An 18,488-nucleotide genomic window follows, 5' to 3' on the forward strand; every position below is an offset into this window, starting at 1 on the left:
TCTTCATCTTCACTAAGAGTGCTGACTTGTGCTTTAATTCCAGCAGCTCTTCACTTCTAGCTGTTGTCCCATTGGAAAAAACAAAACAAAACAAAACAAAATCAAATCAAATAAAATGAAATGAAACAAAGCAGCCCTTGGTCTATATGATTTGCCCAGAACAAAATCAACTCAGGTACTCATTCCATAAGGAGCAAGTGATGCCTGCTACTTCTTTCTTCACGTTGCTTGAAGGAAATGCAATTCAGTAGGACAATACTAGGGAATGAGGGGTCTGAGAGCACATTGGAGAGGTTGGCAGAAATACAGGGGTAGAGGGACATGCATGACTGCTAACAGGGGTGCTTTGGATGACTGTCATTTCACTCCCTATTATGCACTCCCTATTATTTTATAGAAAGCAGTCAGATCAGAGATTTTCATCACTACTGTTACAAGTCAGTGTATTGCATCAGTGTAGGTAGTCACCTCTTGTATCTGTGCAGTTCATGGTGGTTAAAGTGCAGCTCCAGACTGGGTCAGTTAATGTACCTAATAATGTAACTCTCAGCACAGTACCTCGATCTCTGTTGGTGCAGAAGGCCATCATGAAGTGTCCTCTGCCTCCCCTTACCAGGCTGAAGGAAGAAACACAGGAGTTGTGCCACAGAAGGAGGGTACATCTCCCTGAGCCCAGGGATGAGATGTCTCAGCTGGAGGTTTAGGGCTCCAGGATGACCTACTCCTTTGGCACAAGATGATTATCCCCACCTGCATCCAGATTTGGGGCCCCCAGCACAAGAAAGATGTGGATCTGTTAGAGTGAGTACAGAGGAGGGCTACAAATATGGTCAGAGGTCTGGAGCACCTCTCCAATGAAGGAGGGCTGAGAGAGCTGGGGATGTGCAGCCTGGAGAAGAGAAGATTCTGGGGAGAACTCTGTGGCCTTTCAATACTTGAAGGGGTCTTATGAAAAGGATGGAGAAGGACTCTTCACTCAGGTAGATAATAATAGGACAAAGAGGAATGGTCTTAACCTAAAAGAGGATAGTTTTAGATTAAACATTAGGAGGAAATTTTTCACCGTACGGGTAGAGAGGCATTGTAACAGGTTTCCCAGAGAAGCTGTGGATCCCTGTTTAAGGCCAGGTTGAATGGGGACTCAGCCAACCTGATCTAGTGGGAGGTGTACCTGCCTCCGGCAGGGGGGTTGGAGTTAGATGACATTAAAAGTCCATTCCAAGCCAAACCATTCTGTGATTCTGTGATTATCGGGTAAAATACATGAGCTGTTTGGGAACAAAGAGCACACTCCAAACACTTCTGTATTTGCTTTTAGCGTTAGCCATTGGAAATCGCTATGGGTGGGATTCATCTCCTCTAACTGCAGACATCTATGTCTGAGCAGAGCTGAGGTGGATATAGATATTGCCTAACACTGTGATGAGATTTGCCAGATGCATGGGGTGACATGCACCATTATGCCCATGCACAGATCAGAATAAGTGAGGAGAAACAGGCCTTCTCTGTATTCCTGTTCTTCTCTGCTCGTTACTGGATAATTGCCAGGTATGTTCATGCAATTAATTCCGAGTTAACGCAGTAGAGCAGCCTCCTTCAGTCTAGCAACCACCTCACCCTTCCCCAAAAAAGAAAAACAAAAAAACTACTGCCATCTTGTGTCCCACTGATGTTTACAAGTTGGAACAGGAGGAGGGACAGAGAAATAAAGCATTCAGTATTTAGGTACAATATGATTCTTTATTTAACAAAACCTGTAATTTTACTCTAGGCATTATAAATTGGCTCAAAGGGACAACTGGGGACCCTGAGGATGACCCTCGTGGGAGCTGATGGCAGTAGGGAGCCAGATCTGACTTCTCTTTGTCTCCTGGAAAACACTTGTGTACCCATTGGCTGCATGGAAAACTGTTCCTATTTTGCTCTTCAAACACACTATTTTGCAATGGTTTTACAAACTAGTCCCAACTGTGGTGCGGATCCCAGTCATCCGTGGGTTACAGATTGAGTGGTAGTACAGCAGCAAAAAGAGAGAGAAGAAATAATTCATGTTGATCTGGCTGAAAATTTGTATTGTCTTTTCCTGATGAAAACACATTTTTAGGTCATTAAAATTTTTTGAGAGGGAAAGGAAAAAATCAAAACATTTTGACTTTTTGACTTGATACTCCAAAAAAAAATCTTTTGTTTGTTTTGAGATTTCTATTTTTAGAATCTGACCTAGCCTTAATTAAAAAAATAATAAAGTACTTCCCCTTCCTCTTTCCACTCCCTAAGAAAACAAAAGGCTTTGTATTTACTTTTGTTTGAAAGAAACCTTTTGTTAGATTGAAGTTTTGAAGTGCTTTGTTTTGGGTGGGGATACTGAGAATTATTTGGTTTTGGTCAACCCCAAGCAATTTTTGGCCAGTGAGATGAAAAAAAAGCAATTATTTGCTTAGTTCTTGTCATGAATTTGAGTACTGATGCTGCAAGCATGCAAGAAAATGATGTGTGTTGTGTTTCAGCCGGACATGAATGTCTTTAGTGGCAACTTAGCCAAACATCTCCTATGAAGGAAAGAGCATTTGTTGAACAGTTGTGGGAAATCAGACGGAACTCTGTGCTGTGAAAAGAAGTCCATTCTTTCCTTTGAGCCTTTTGAGGTCCACAGCCTGACACAGCTGGGACATCATCTTGTGGGTGTGAGATATGAAGGCAGTGCCCACTGGGACTGAATCCAGCCTGGCTCTGACTGGAACAAACCCCAGGCAGCAGCAGAGAAAGTGAATAGACCTGCCTGAGGTTGAAGAGCAGGTGATTCAAATACAGGAGTTAATTTTCCTTCTGTTTAGGGGCTGCCTTGGAAGTAATTTTAGGGAGCTTTCTAGCAGTGGACATACCATGAGGTTTTGCCTTTGTGTTCATCCATAAATCTATTTATGGTAGAACTCCACCATATTTTGAGCATAGAGTAGCATGGGCCTTATTCTTATTCTGAAACATATCTAAATGGTCTTTAAGTAAAAAACATGGCTCATCACAGTCAAATTGGATACACATATGCGTTTCCTATGACTTCAAGATGTCGTGCAGTGACAGGAAACAAGTGTAACGTGTATGAATGGGGTTTTGAAGAAAAGCTGAAGAAATACAGGGGTCCCAGGTTTGTTAACACTAAACAACCTGAACAGCATGCATGGTATTGGAGACAGCTGAGTTATCCCTGCAGAATTAAAGCACAAAATGCCTGCGGATTGTCATATCTTACATATGTTCAACATCAATATTTAAAGCTTAGGCAGTAGAAACATAGTACAGAAATGCACAGACGGAGAGAGGGGAAAATCGATCACTGCTTTTTGATCAGAAATACTTATAGCCCAAAACACAACTGTGCAGCTTCTAATCTGATATGACGTAGCACCACGCATCTGCTTTATGCCAAAAGCTCCAACTCGTCCTTTAAATCCCAACCTGATCATTAGAAATGCTTATCACTGGTATGCCAAGATTTCATGCTTGGTGCCCCACTCACATCATGCTTGCCCAGGGGATGCCCCAGGTGATGCTTTAACCCCTCCAGATGTTTTCTGCCACGCCACCCCACCCCATCCATCTGCAGCCCTTTTCTCCTTTGAAGCCCATCTCTGTCTGCGCAAGACCACTATCAAAATTTAAGGGGCAGGTGAGGACCTTGTCTTAGCTATTTATAGTTTAAGAGGGAGAAAGATGTGCAAATTTGCTTTTTTTTTTTTTTTTTTTTTTTTTTTTAATGCTACTTGTCCCAAATGGCTGCAGATGTGTAAATAGATGTAAGTGTTCCCACTTCCTTCAGAGACTGTTTTCTTCCATGGATTTGGCTTTCCGATTGTGCAGCAGTCATTGACTTCTCTGTGCCTTTGGAGAAAGTTGGATTTCCAGCTTCTAGGGAAGTTATAAATCTTGGCAACACATATCACAGTGTTTTGAGAAAGATAAAAATCTGCTCTTTCCACAGGTGATTTTCTGTAACCCGTCAGTTCTGCACTTTATTGAATAACTTGGTACTAAAAGCCAATGTGCAGTTATTTTAAAACTTTGCTATTAAATAGCGACCTTAGAGCCCTTCAAAGCCACAGATGAATTAGAATACCCCCCTTCTCAGGCAAAAATAATTAAAAATATATATTGGAAAAGCTCAATTCTAAGTATCACCTAATTTCTCCCATGAAGAAATTCCTGTTCTTTCTTGTTAATTCAGTGCATGCTGCAGTGTGAGGCATACCTCTAACCCCCTTGCTCTCTCATGCCATTGCATCTTTTACAAACTCCTTTGGAGCATCACATTTCACTAAGATGCCAGCATGTCAATTGAAACATGCCTTTAAGTAGACATATATGGTACATGGCGTTGCTCAGCACTGTGTACCTGCTATGCAGTTTAGCAGTCAAATGGTTAAAGTTATTCAAAGGAGTTGGCAAGCTTTATGTGGCAAATTCACTGGAAATATATTTATTTTTACTGTGGAACCAAGTCCACATAAAATGTCTTGAGAGAATCTGCTTGTGAAAACCTGGATTAATAATGGAGAACAATAAAACAAGAGTGATAGTGGGAATCAGGCTCCAAGGTTTTGTTAGAGTGTGGTGTCTTTAAATTAGTTAAATACCTCGGTTTAATAAGAGCAAACTTTCAAACCATCACAGCCTTATCCAGAACATTATTAAAAGATTTATTACAGATTAAAATGCAATAGAAATCGCAGGCTCCACATTTTGACTGAAGCCCTTTCTGGAGCTTCTCCCCCAGGAGGAAGCAGCCAGCCTGAGAGTATCCCAGCCCAGAAAGCAGGCACCCCGTGCTGTTGTTTCCCACCATGATTTTGGACATTGCTTACCTACTTCCCCCTCTTCTTCTGGTTTTACCTGCAGGTTTGCTGCAGCCACAGGTTAGTTCACTCTGTTTTACAGCCTTTATCTAAACAAATTTCAAAAGATAAAATCTTCCTGCCAAGCAGGGACAGTGTTCCTGGATGGTCAAGTTGGGTTCTGCTTCTCAGCCCTAGGAGCTAAAAGTCACCCTTAATTATGACAGATACTAATTAAGCAGGAACAGATATTCAATCATCCCATACTCTTCCTCTTGAGGTGGAGGACTATTTTGCAGCAGACCCATCCAATTCCCCACTTCTTGAGTGTGCCTGCAGCATGAGCACAGTCCTGCTTGCTTGAGATTACACCCCACTATGTCCCAACAAACTTCATCTTCTTTCAGTTTCAGTGAGATAAAAAAGAGCAAATAAACCAAATAAACCATCACTAGGACGTGATGCTCATCTCAGACCCCTGACTGCCTTTTATTTGTCTCATCAGAGAAGTAATGGCTGTGCATGATCTTATACGAGCACAGGGGGAAGGGTGAGGAGTGCAGGACTTTGTGTGCTGATGCAGAGCTCTCACAGGAACCCCAGGGTTTTCAAATGAGAAAGTGCTTAGAGGCAGTTTATGTAGCCAAAAATGAGGTGGTAAATGGTTGTACTGGGGCCAATATGGGGGCAAGTTGGCGTGCCTATTTATAGGTCTGCAGTGCTGTCAAGCTATTTGATACATCTGTGGTTCTGTGTGGGAAAGCCCATGAGAGGTTTGGGTGAAAACGTGAAGCTCTTAAGGATTTTAATATGATTTGTACTGCCATTTAATTTTTAATAAAACTTTGAATAAAGTTGTGATTAAATGGCCATCATGAGTGGAAGATTCCACTTTTAACATAAAATGCAAGAGTTCCCAGAATGGGCTAAGATTGGTTGTATAATAGCGAAGTATGTACCTCTCCTTCAGATACATTGGATAATGGGTTCTATCAAAATGGAAAAAAGAAAGGTATAGATTAAAAAAAAAATAAATTCTGCTGTGTAGTCAGTAGTTCCACATTTTGGAAGAAATTGCTGAGCTTCTGGCATCCTTAAATAATACCCTTTTCATATGATAGTTACACTGCTCCAAAGACAGTATAATAAACCATGCCAAAAATTCTTCTGTTTCATTTGCATGAAATTGAACTGACAGATATACCTGTCTATGTTACGTCCAAGAAAATGTCTTGTTAGAAACGTGTGAAAATATATTATATGACAGATGCTGAAAATGTTTCAGATACAGCAATAAATTGATTGTGGTTTCTGGACCAGATGTGAACTCTGTTTAAAATTCATCATGCTGGTCTCTATTCTAGCTCTGCACTTAAATAAATGCAGAGAAGTGGCTTTGCTTTTCAATGAAACCCATTATAAGAATAGAAGAGCTTCTTTCCATCTAATAAAGAATAGCACTGACAGTAAGGCTTGCATCCACAGAACAAGTATTAAAAGCACAAACTGAACTAAGAGAGAGCTGTGCCAGTTCTCAGTTTTTGCTTCATTAATGTGCATGAAAATGCTTGGCATGTCAAAGCCCCTGAAACCAAGAAGACTGCAATGTGCATTATTTTCAGTTTAGAGGGAGATTCACAGCTGTAAATTAACCAAGGAGGGGAAAGAATGCATTTTTTAAGAAGCAGTGTTGTTTGAAGGAGAATGAGCCAGTTACAAAGGTGCTGCAGACATGACTGGGTGCCTCGAATTGGTGTGTGTTTCCCAAAGCCTTTATTTTGTACCCATGTGTTCTCTTTCCCAGCTAAGGCGAGAGCCAGACTCAATTTTTTGGCAAACAGCTCGAGAGCTGCACTACCCCAGCTGGGCGATCCAGGCTGCTGAAGTCAGGTGCTCAGGCTGCCCCTTCAATCCACAAGCACCTCTGAAAACTAGCCCAGAAAGCCAACATGCTAAGGCTGGAAAGAGCAAAAAGGAAACAGTAGGCAAATGGGTGTTGGTGAGATCTTCCAGCCACCTCCTGCTCTAGCTCCACACCTCTCAGTCTCCTCATGGCTTGGAGACAGCACGTACCTTTTTCTCCAGAGATGACAGAACAGACCTTGCCCATCCTTTTGTGACAGTGTCCTTGTTTAGGAAGGGGAAAACCTCTGTTGGAAAGGAGAGCCTGCCCTTCCCCTCATTGCAGCTTTCTGGGAGGTATCAGGTGCTTTTGGTCAGGGCTGGTTGTGCCCACATCCTCTGTGCTCTGTCCCCCATCTTTGCAACCTAATGTAGGTTTTATGGCTATTGCTCTACATCTACTAATTTCAGTCAAGTTCTTCTTGTAATTCATTGACAAATAATTTCTCTCTCTCCCTTTCTCTTCCTTAAGAGAAAACAATTTGCATGTTCTCATAGCACCCAGGAATATCTGCAAGGAAGGGAGAAAAGACACCTGTGGGTATTTCCCAATATGTTAGAGGATAATTGAGGCTATCTTTTGATATACTGTTAAAGACACATGAATTCCTGCCTGATGTCAGATAAAGGTTTTCTTTGAGTAGAAAAGCTCCTCATGCGTGCTATGTCTTGCAATCACTAGCACCATGCCTTGTGTTACCGAAATATTAAGGTCATCAGACATGATAAATAGTGATTAAACGTGAATTATACTACTATCCACCTTGTTTTTCTTTTAGAGTTTTGCATTGAAAAATATTCCCCAAACTATGAGAGACCCCCTATTTCAAAAGATCTGCAGTTGTGATAGGCTGAGTCAGAACAGTTTAATTTACATGTGCGTGTGGAAATTTCTTTTCTGATGCGTATCTGCAGCTTCTCTATGTAATCACAACCACCCTCCTATCCTCCAGGGACTTCTAGTTGTCTGAACTGTCTGTCCGTAAACACTCCCAGTGCTGGACTGTCTCTTTGTTAAATATATGCACAGCACTCAAACCCAGCAAAACCCCCGCGCTGCCATGGATGTAGCTTCTGTCCTTTCTGTAACTTGTAATCATATTGCAACTCAGGATCCCTGATTAAATTACGGTTGTTATGTGGGTTGGGCTTGAGGGTTTTCTGAGTTTTCTGCTTGTTTAGCACATGGCTAACGCTGTCAGTTAACTTCTTTGAGTGTCATGAGTGTTGTCACTGGTCTATAAACTCTCAATGTTATAGGTTAAAAATATTAGTTAAATTGAATAGTTTTGACAGTTCTTATATTTGATGTGGGGTATAAGAATCTCTAAGGTTCATGTGACCTGGTTTTTCTCAGAAATCTTTTTTTTTTTTTTTTTTTTTTTTTTTTTTTTTACAGAGCAACAAACAAATAAACAAATGTTAAATAGGAGTTTCTCAGAAGTTACACAAGCCAGGAGTTGGGCCTGTAGGAATAGCAATGTATACTGCAAAACTCATGCTAAAATCATGTTATTTGGCAGGATTTTTTTCCTATTTATGAAAAGATAGCTATAATCCCATCCACAAAACCACCACTGCCCAGAATAGGATTTAAGTCATGATTGATCAAATGTGAGGCCAAGAAGCCTGGCTGTCTTCTGATTTAACAAAAACAAACGCTTTCAAAGTTAAGACTGAAACTCAGCCCCTAAACAGTCCTTTACACATCCTGCTCCATCCAAACAGTCCTGAAGAGGGTTAGTTGTAATGGAAATGCTGACACAGGCTTAGCTGTAGTGATGCTGTAAGACACTGTTATGCTAATATAAGCATTACACTCTAAGAAAACATATTGAGCTAGTGATACATATTTTTCTCTTGAACAAAATTGCCACGGGAACAAAGGTCATATGCCACATGCATGCCAGTGTTTATAAGAAAGTGCGGTTTGTCCCACAAGTGACGTACATGTAGGGCGCTTCACAAGGACACACATTTTACCACCTTTTAGTAAAATAAGCTCTTAAATAAAAAACACAACAACAACTCGTTGGTGGTCCTTCCTTGGCTAGGCAAAGCTTGCTGTTGTCCTTCCTTTTTAAACAGTGCTTATTTTCTCTTGGAAGAGTTAATGACTGCTATCGGCAGCTACACAGATGGGCACAAACTGCTCAGAGGGAAAAGGAATCCCCTCAGACCCTGGGCCTTTTTTGCATCTCAGGAGAGTCTTTTCTGTGCCTCTGCCAAGGCTGAGGTTAAGGTTGTTGCCCAGGGAACGGGGATGTTGAACACCTTAGGAAACTCTATGGTATTCTTTCCAGCAGGGAATCTGGACATTTCTCTGCTCTGTCTTGATGCTGAACAATTTTCTCAAAGTACATATGAAAGTCTCCCTTTCCATTCTTTTTGTTTGTTTGTTTGTTTTTGTGGGCTAAATAAAAATGTAGATGTTACCCTCTCCAAACTGGCACCTCCATCAGGATGCTTTACCATTTTCCCTCTTGTTTTTGGAAAAAAAATGCTTCTTAGGTCTTTTTCTTCCAAGTGCTTTTATATGCCTCTGCTGGAGGGTAACACAAGGGTATACTCAACCAGCATCAAATACGGTGACCCCAAAATGTTACTCCTGATTATATGTTGCTGCTCAGTACCCTGTGGAGCTGGGCTGCAGTGAAGCTTAATTTCTCACAGTCTTCCCAGGCTTTAGCCAGCCTTATACCAAACATTACCATGAGCTTTCAGGCATGTGGAGCACTGGGCCAAAGCCTGGGGCTTTGGGATGGACAGTCTCCCTCCAGTTGAAGTTTTTAAAAAAGTGAGATAAAACAAGAAAATCCATTCATGTAATTGTCATCCTCTAATGAATCATGAATCCATGGGATTGAAAAGCTGTGTGTGCATGGGGGCCACTCATGAAATTTGTAGTGATGTCCTAATCCACTCACACAATCACAAAGTCAATAGGGCTTGTGTCAAAAGCATGAGGTGGCCAGGTATGATTTGCAATTCTGTCCGAGTGTCTCTGAACTCACATCCTCAGCTTCAATGAGCCCGTTCACCGTCACATATCACAGAGAGGGAAACTCTCCTGGTCTCTCCTGGGGACCAGCTGGGATTGACATTTAGGTTATGCCTGGAGTGCCCCAAGGAAGGTTTCTGAAACCCTCTTGTGAATCAGAAGGAGGAGGTGGGGATTCAAACCTCTTCAGAAAAAAGGGGAAAAAGAAGTGAATTTGGATTACTTATATTCTGGACTGCTGGGTTATGGGATAGGAAAGAGATGAAATGAATGACCTGCCTGGCCTTTTGTTCCCTCTACTTCTCATTCAAGTGGCTGAAAATGAAGATCTTCTCTGAGATGTGAAACAAAAGTGAAGGACACTTTTCAGTTTTCCCCGTCCCTTTGTGCCTCAAGAAAATGATTTAGGTTGATCTGAGCTGAAGTTTTGAAAACCTTTTCTGGTTTGGCAGCCAAGCCCAAATGTTGGCCACTTGCACAGCTCTTGCTTCGTGAGCAAGAGTGCTTCCTGGGGACTGGCTGACTGCAGCACCGTGCAAGCCCTGCCAAGAGCACCAGCAGTAGGCCTCTCTAGAACAGATTGAATTCTTGACCTCAGAATATGCTATTTCTAGCCACATCGGTGTCCTCTCTTCAGCAGCTCAATTAAAACAAAAGCAAACACAGGTTTCAGCAGAAAGGGCGAGTCGCTGATGTTTGCGTACATGGAAGTAGCAGGACACAGGATCCTGGTTTGTGGCTGCTTCGATGGATTTGGAGGCTGCTTGAAGCCTTGCAGAAGCTCCTTTCAGCTCCACCCACGGCCTGGGGACATACTACTGTGTGCTGGTGTAAAACCTGCTTGGGACACACCAAAACATGCCAACCCCATCCAGCTGGTGTTGGAAAAGATGACTACCTCTGTCCCAGGTGGCTCCCCTTTCCTTTCCTGTGGGACATGGAAAACAGCAAGCATGGTGGCAGCATCTTGGATAGGGTCACAGCTTTTCCCAGCTTCTGTTTTCTGTCATGAAATTTGCTTTGGGTTTTTAATAGCAAAAAGGAGCTAAAAAGTGTGCACTTGCATGTAGAGATGATGGCAATGTTATTTATCAAGCCTCTTAGTTTTTGAGGAGTCTGAAGCATACTTTGACTTCTGCCTGTAGGATACCTCTGAGCTCAGCTGAATTTTTGCCCTGCTGTGAATCGTTTTAATGTGTCGGGAGTGTGCTTGTTAGCCACCCTTCTTTCTACAGCTTACAGTGAACTTTTAGATGTCACAGTCCATGCCCACTGGGTTTTTCCTGAATGAAAACCTGAGACTGTGAACTTTTACTCTTCTGGGAGGGCAGTGCAGAAGGTGAAGAACAAGTTTAGCATGGGTCGATAACCAGTGCTATTGAGGAAGATTTTATTCAGTGTGTTGAGCTGGAGTTTTGGAAGGGCTGACAGCTTCATGTCTGTGCGGATTGCTATGCTGAGGTCTTGCTACAAAAATGATGAAGGAGCGAGGGACCTGTGCCAAAACACTGTTAGCCAGGATGTCCTGGGTAAACAGAGATTTTTAGAAAGTGTTATTTATAAAAGTTAGCAAGTGAAACCATTGCATCAGTGAGGAATTCAACAACGCTGTTAAATTACCAGACTGAATTGACCAGTTGTGCATGTGGGCATATCTTCAGCTAAACGATACTGGGCGGGGCTGCAAACTCTCCAAAGTACTGTTATTTTCAAGCTAAACCTCAGATAACCTCCAGTCCTTTAAAAGTATCTGTTGCTGAAAATAAGTCCTCAGATAACCTCCATCCTTGGATAATCCACATAAAATCAAAGGCAAGGGACTAATAGGAGAAAGGGAATTTGGAAGTAAACTTGTCCTCATATTGCCTGCACATGTGAATAACATAGCGCTGCTGACTAGTGGCTATTTTTACATATAACCCATGTGCTATAAGCATGGAAAAAAGGTACTTTCCTTTGCTTAGCAGCATAGTCACTGTCTTGCTTGCTTAACCCGGTTGCCAATGGTTGACTCCCTGTAGAGTTGTAGATACCACTGGCACTTACATTAATGCCGCTGGATTCATTATCTAGGGGCCCATTGATCTGTGTAGGTGTCAAACCGTCCTTGGTGAGAATAGACGGATCTCCGAAAAGAGTCCCCAAATGGTCTAAGTCCTTCTAAGGGGATTTCTGTCACTGCTACAGGGAACAGTGGTTTCTCCTAGCTGCCAGAGGAGTTTTAAAATTTACATTTGGAGTGACTTCTGCTATTTCAGGAGATGTCCAAAAGGCACACCTCACAGAAAAATAAAAAAAATAAAAAAAGGAAACCAATTTCTCTGTCATCTCAGAAGGCACCCTTGCTACCCACTTCAGTGTTGCAACTCCATCTGTGGCCAAACTGCAGAGCAAGGTGAGGAAGAAAGAAACCATCGAGAAAACACGCAGCCAGATGCACACCAGGAGGAAAAATCCAATACTTCCTGGTTCCTGCAGGTGAGCAGCTGAAGCCCCAGCACATTCAATTCAATTATGGTCAAAGGAGCATTTGATAGTCCTTGTTGAGTGAATATACTCTCCCCCAGGGGAAGAGGCTGCCTGTCACTTAGTGAACAAGGTCAGAAGAAAGTGTCTGTGCTGTATGCACACTTCCCTGGATGTGCACGGCCTTTTGTACAAAGCAGGGAGATTGTCCACAGCGCTTGGTAAATAGTTCAGCTAAGTACAGGGGTACAGAGGTTTGATAAAGCAGTTTGCTGCCCCAGATAGTTCCTCTGGGTGGGATTTGGCAGCTCTAATGGAGGCTGAGAGTAAGGTTTGAATTCATTCATCTGACAATAGAAACCTGAGCCAAAGCTAACATAGAGTTTTATGCTCATTTACAGACCTCTACAGACTAAAGGGTTCATAAAGGAGTTCACTGATACCTTGTTGACAATGGTGATGAAATACCCTGACTTGTCATCCTGGGAGATTTCAACACACACATCGACAAGACTGCAGATACAAAGTCCCACAAACTCACCTCCTGGCTTTCCTCCCAAACACTCTCCTGGTATTTCTACACTGACATTTACAGTCAGCCTCGAAGGGTCTCCTTTGCTGGGTCTGACTGGTGTGTGTCACCCCACCAGCCGGCTGCACACAGCAGGAAGCTGGGCTTGATGAAGGACATGCTCACGGGCAGTGCCAGGAGGAGGCTGGCAGCCAGGACCATGGGGTGTGACCATGCTGAATTCCTCTGCTTAATGCCTGCAGAGAATGGGATGGTAATGAGCAACCGTGGAGCTGAGCTCCTACAGATTTCTGAGTTTTGCTGTTCTTGGTGGCCACAGTATGTCTCTTTATATGGCCTAAGCTTAAGGATGACATTAAGGTCACTTCTCACAATCAGTGTTGATCATCATCTCTGATTCAATCCATGTGCTCTTTGATGGGCTGTAGACTGAACTTCAATAATGTGGACCATCCCTAGGGGCTGTCTTCAGCATGAGGCAAGCAAGATCCTCTCCAAGCAGCCTTCTGGATGAGAGCAGCACCACCCCTGCAGGTGGAGGCAATGAAGACCTGGGAAGGTCCTCTTGCTCTGCATAAGTCTTATGAAGTCCTATTTTAGTCAGACATTTCATTCCCTCTGCCAGTCCTGGGACCTTGGGGTTGTCGCCCTGCTAGGCTGGAGAGGAGGGGTATGGAGAGGGAAGCCAGGGGCAGAAACCATGGTGGCAACACTGAAAAAAACACTTGTCATGATGACTCTGACTCTGTCTTAGGTGATGTGGCATGAGAGGCCGAGGTGTCTTCAGCAGCAACAGCAAAACAGCAAAATGTTCCTCATCCTCCAGCAGGGAGATCTCCAGCAGAGGTGGTTACAAGGAGAAGCCAAGGACTCCAAAGGTTCACTAACGCCCAGCTGGATGTCCAACCAAGAGGGGGTGAAGAGAGGCAGAGGTTCATTACCTTTTAACATGTATTTTCTTCATTTCCAAACCACTTGCAACCGTTGGGAGATATTTCTTGGCAGAAAACTGAATTAAGCTCCTACCCACATAAACTCTTACAGATAAATTTGAGATTAAATCAAAACACTCAACTATAGATATTTTCTTTCTTTTCTTTCCTTCTTTCTTTCTTTTCCTTCCTTCCTTCCTTCCTTCCTTCCTTCCTTCCTTCCTTCCTTCCTTCCTTCCTTCCTTCCTTCCTTCCTTCCTTCCTTCCTTCCTTCCTTCCTTCCTTCCTTCCTTCCTTCCTTCCTTCCTTCCTTCCTTCCTTCTTTCTCTCTTTCTCTCTTTCTCTCTCTCTTTCTCTCTTTCTCTCTCTCTTTCTCTCTTTCTCTCTCTCTCTCTCTCTCTTTCTTTCTTTCTTTCTCTCTTTCTCTTTCTCTCTTTCTCTCTTTCTCTCTCTCTCTCTCTCTCTCTCTCCCTCTTTTTCTCCCTCATTCTTTCTTTCTCTCTTTAGGAGGTAGTGCACAGGATTTCCTCATTTTAAATTTAGTTCTTTTTTATTTATTTTTTTCCTGACTGTTTTGGTTTCCTAGTGAACAGCCACGGATACTTTATGCTGCCCTGCTACCGGAGGAGTAACTGCAGACGACCAGACCTAGTTGCTGAAACCATGATGAGGAAAAAGTCCCGTTGGTTCCTGTTGACAGAGATAGCTTGTTGCTAGTCATTTAGGCCTTTGACATGCTTGTCAGAACAAAGCTGTTAACTTAAATAGAGATACACATTTTTTTAATTACTTGCTAGAAAACATTTAGCCATCATCCCCAAATCAGTGAATCTTGTCTCACAGGTGCAGTTACCAAGAGCTTTTTTTACTGTTTTTATTTTCATCCAAGCATAACAGAACTTGACTCTAGATCACATACCTTCTGTTACTGAAATCTGAGTAATGCATTAAGTAATGGACGAATCTGTCTGGATTGACTAATGTGGTTACAGGAGTTTATTCCGATTTGAGATGCATGAGTCTGGGATGAGAAGAGCCTGTTTTAATAAAGTGCAGCTAGATACCTGCTGAGGACCCTGGGGAGAAAAGGGGTGGTGAGGTACCCACACTTCCCACCTGCATGTGCCACACACCCACCCTGTCTTGTCTCTCTCTCTCTCTCTCTCTCTTTTTTTTTTTTTTTGTCATTTTTCCTGGAGCGCTGCCTAAAGGAATGAATTAAGTCTGTTAGGGCCTGGTTTGGTGTTGTGATGTTTATGGCCCCAATAGCGTGATGATTGTTTTATGATGTTTGTGTTTTGGCATCAGTGATGCCATGATGTTTGCACTGCGATGTTGTCATCCGAGGAGGGCAGGGCCATGGCTGCATTACATATATACATCCCATACGTGGTATAAAATGCACATATAAATTGTACAAATGCAGCGTGCTCGGGCTGTGTGTTCAGGGGCCCTCATCCTGCAAACAAGTGCTCGTGAGGAACAAAAGTGTGCAGCTCTTGCCTGCATCTTCAAGAAAACTCTCCTTGGCGAGGTGAAGGGTGGCCTTGAGGCCAGGGCTCATGCCCTGGACGTGGTGACATGCCCATGTGGGTGGAGGTGGGCACCAAAATGGCTCCAGAGCAATACAATATTGCTGTGCATATTCATCACCCTGAGAAACAAGGCATCCTTCACAGCCTGAAGGGTGCAGCCCTCGCCCCGGCTCCTGCTGGTTCCCATCCCAGGGGCTGCTGGAGCCTGAGCAGAGTGACAGGAGACGGAGAGACTGCGGGAAGCAGCAGTGCAGCCCGAGGGAAATAAGACATTGCATTTCATCTGAGGAGAAGCGTTCCTCAGGAAATACCCTGACTACTTGGTGCTCACAGATATGTAAACCGCAATTTTTTAAATTTTTTTTTTTTTGGGGAATTTTCCTCCCACTTCCCCACTAGGCCATTGGACAAGATACTGATTCCCTGCTTATCTTGTGGGCCTTTGAGTCAAACACTAGCCATGTTTCTGCAACAGTGACCGCATGTGAGAACTGTGCATTTCACATTTCATGGTTTTTTTTTTTTTTTTTTTTTTTTTTTTTCTATTGTTATCAAACTTTTGTAACTGGTTTCTATTTTGGTAACCAACGTGTAATCTGTAAATGCCAGACCTCTGGTCCCATCCACAGGGCAGATCTAAACGTCCTTCTTGAGCTAAGCTGTATTTTTTGCTTGATCTGTCGGCACTCTTACCGCATATGCTACAACAAACCAAGTGCCTTTGTTCTCCTAAAGCAATACTGCCCCAGGCTATCCTTCCAGTAGACATTAGTTCTTTTGTTTGGATAAAAGGGTGTCATCACTCATTCACTATGAGAATATGATTCAGCCCTGTCTCTTCACAGTCACAGCCCCATCTTCATAAATACTTGGTTTTACAGCATATTGTATCTGCATTCAAATGGCTGACATCAGTGGGCCAAATTCTGCCCCGACATGAATCTGCTTCAGTCCTGTTCGTGTCGGAAGATTTGTGGGGAGTCTAAACCAGATGAAAGTATGATCTGTATCCAGTCCTATTTCAATGCATGCTTTCTCTGAAGATAATGAGACATAAGAGTGCCAGCCACTGTATGGAACTACTCTCACATCAAGAACAAACAATAAAAATAGTTAAGTAAACTCATTTTCCATCAAGTCTCTCTGTTATCATGGGATCACACATGCCTTTGCAAATTTACCACGCCACAGAGAACTTTGTAAGCAAGAAATGGGGTGATTTCGTGCCTGCCTGATGACCATGAAGACTGAATTTGAGACCTCTGCAGAGAAAACCATGTGTCTTTGAGACAAAATCCTAGCTCTATCATCTCAAATCCATCAAGACAGAACAACTACAACAAATCGGACCTGGACATTATCCACAACATCTGGACCAGCACCCTGTGACACAGCAACATTCACACTAGCACATCCTCCCCGCCCTGGTTTCCACACAAAGAAACCTGATGGTATTGGCCTGCTGGCAATGACGATGTGTCCCAGCCAAGTCCTACCCCAGGGCCAGGCTGCTGCAGCATGTCTGTCACTCACTGGCTGATCAGGTCTATTCATGATCCCTGTAGATGAGCTGGCAAAGGAGAAGTTGAGAGTTTCTTGATGCATGTGTTATATTTATATTACTGGGATTTAAAGGAATGTATTACAAACTTTTAACAAAGTCTTCCCTGAAAGTATCTTCCATCTGAAATGGCAGGGGTCTAAGCTGCAGACTGTTGAAGTAAAAGTGTATTTTTCTGACTGCTTTCCTTGAACTTTGGGTTCATTCTTACCAAGGAAGCTCCTTAGTGTGGCTGTTATTTGACTTCGGGTAGGTAGTCAAAATGTTGTGCTCACCTGAATTTACTGGAAGTGCACATTTAAAACTTTTCTATTACTTGTTAATTCATCCCTTCTCTACTGTAATAAGATTGCAATTTCTTCTCTGCTGTATATGGGTAGGGATATCACTGAAAAGCAGTGAATAATAATAATTAGTCAGCATCTGCTAGGGCCTCTTGGTCTTCTGAAATATCAGATTTGTTAGGAGTGTTATTAGGAGTGTTATGTCTGTAAGGCATGGATTGGTGGATGCAATGGCCTCTCTCTGCCCTTAGGTTTCATCACTCTCTGATTTTCCAAAGTCCCTTTAGTGTACAGCTGTGTCCCAAACTGGATGTCCGCCAGCTCAAGGGAACTGCAGAGTTGCAGGAAGACTTCTATTCTAAAATGTATAAAAATACTTTGACTGCAGTAATTTAACTTGATGCTGGGTTTATTTAATGATAGTGAGGGTGTGGTGTAAACCTCCATAGTTCTTTTTTATTTTATTTTATTTCTTATTTTTTTTTTTTTTTTGCAAAAAGACTCCTAAATTTTTCTGCACTAGAACTAAAAGATACGAAGAGATACAGGATACGAGTGACTCTAAAATAATTCCTCACAACATCTGTTAACACTGAGACGAGCTAATGTTACTTTATTTCATGAACTAAGGAAGTGGAAAAGAGCCTTAAGGAAAACACATTAGGATAAGCTTAAGGAAGAACGTAGAGCATATGGTGGCACATGGGTAAGGAGGCCTGGGTTACTTCGGCTAATAACTCACCCAACACATTTCTCTTCTAATTTATTAATTTCCATATTTACCTTAAATTGCTTTACACAAGAATTTCCTAGACCAAGCTGTGGCTTTCCAGTGTACTAGAAGGTTTCTGTTTGGTGTGGAAGGATTTGTGATCAGACAAACATTTCATGGACCTGTAGGTAATGTGTTAGGGAGCCTTCCTGACATCAAAATTTATTTTAAGCAAAGCTTGTCCTAATAGTCAGGAAAGCCTCTAAAAGCTCATCAGTTGAGTCTTGAAAGCTTTTTAGAGGCTAGTCCAATGTCCACTGAAGCCAGCGGAAAGGCTCCTGCAGATTTCAGGACATATTTTATTGGGACACTTGAGTGAGGAGTTGGCTAAAGTGAGCATCTGCTTTGAAGATGTTAACATTCATGGGACTGTACAACGTCCATAAATGATGTGTTCTAGTACCAACTTAGTTTATTTTATTAAATAAGAGTATTTTTCATAAATCTGCTGACAACTTTACCATGGCAAACACAGTTTTCAGTTCTGAGCTGGGCTTGGGAGGCAATCAGTTTGTTGTTAATTAATCTGATTGAAAAATTAATGGGGCACATAACTGGTTGAATGGTGTTGAAAGACTTTATGGTTCTGTCTGTTCATTGCTGAATGATGCAAATGCATTGGATACCTTATGGGAAAATGATGGCAAAAACTGTGAAGTTATTGAGCAATTACA

Source organism: Aythya fuligula, chromosome 1 (assembly GCF_009819795.1).
Source record: "Aythya fuligula isolate bAytFul2 chromosome 1, bAytFul2.pri, whole genome shotgun sequence".
In the NCBI taxonomy this organism is placed as follows: Eukaryota; Metazoa; Chordata; class Aves; order Anseriformes; family Anatidae; genus Aythya; species Aythya fuligula.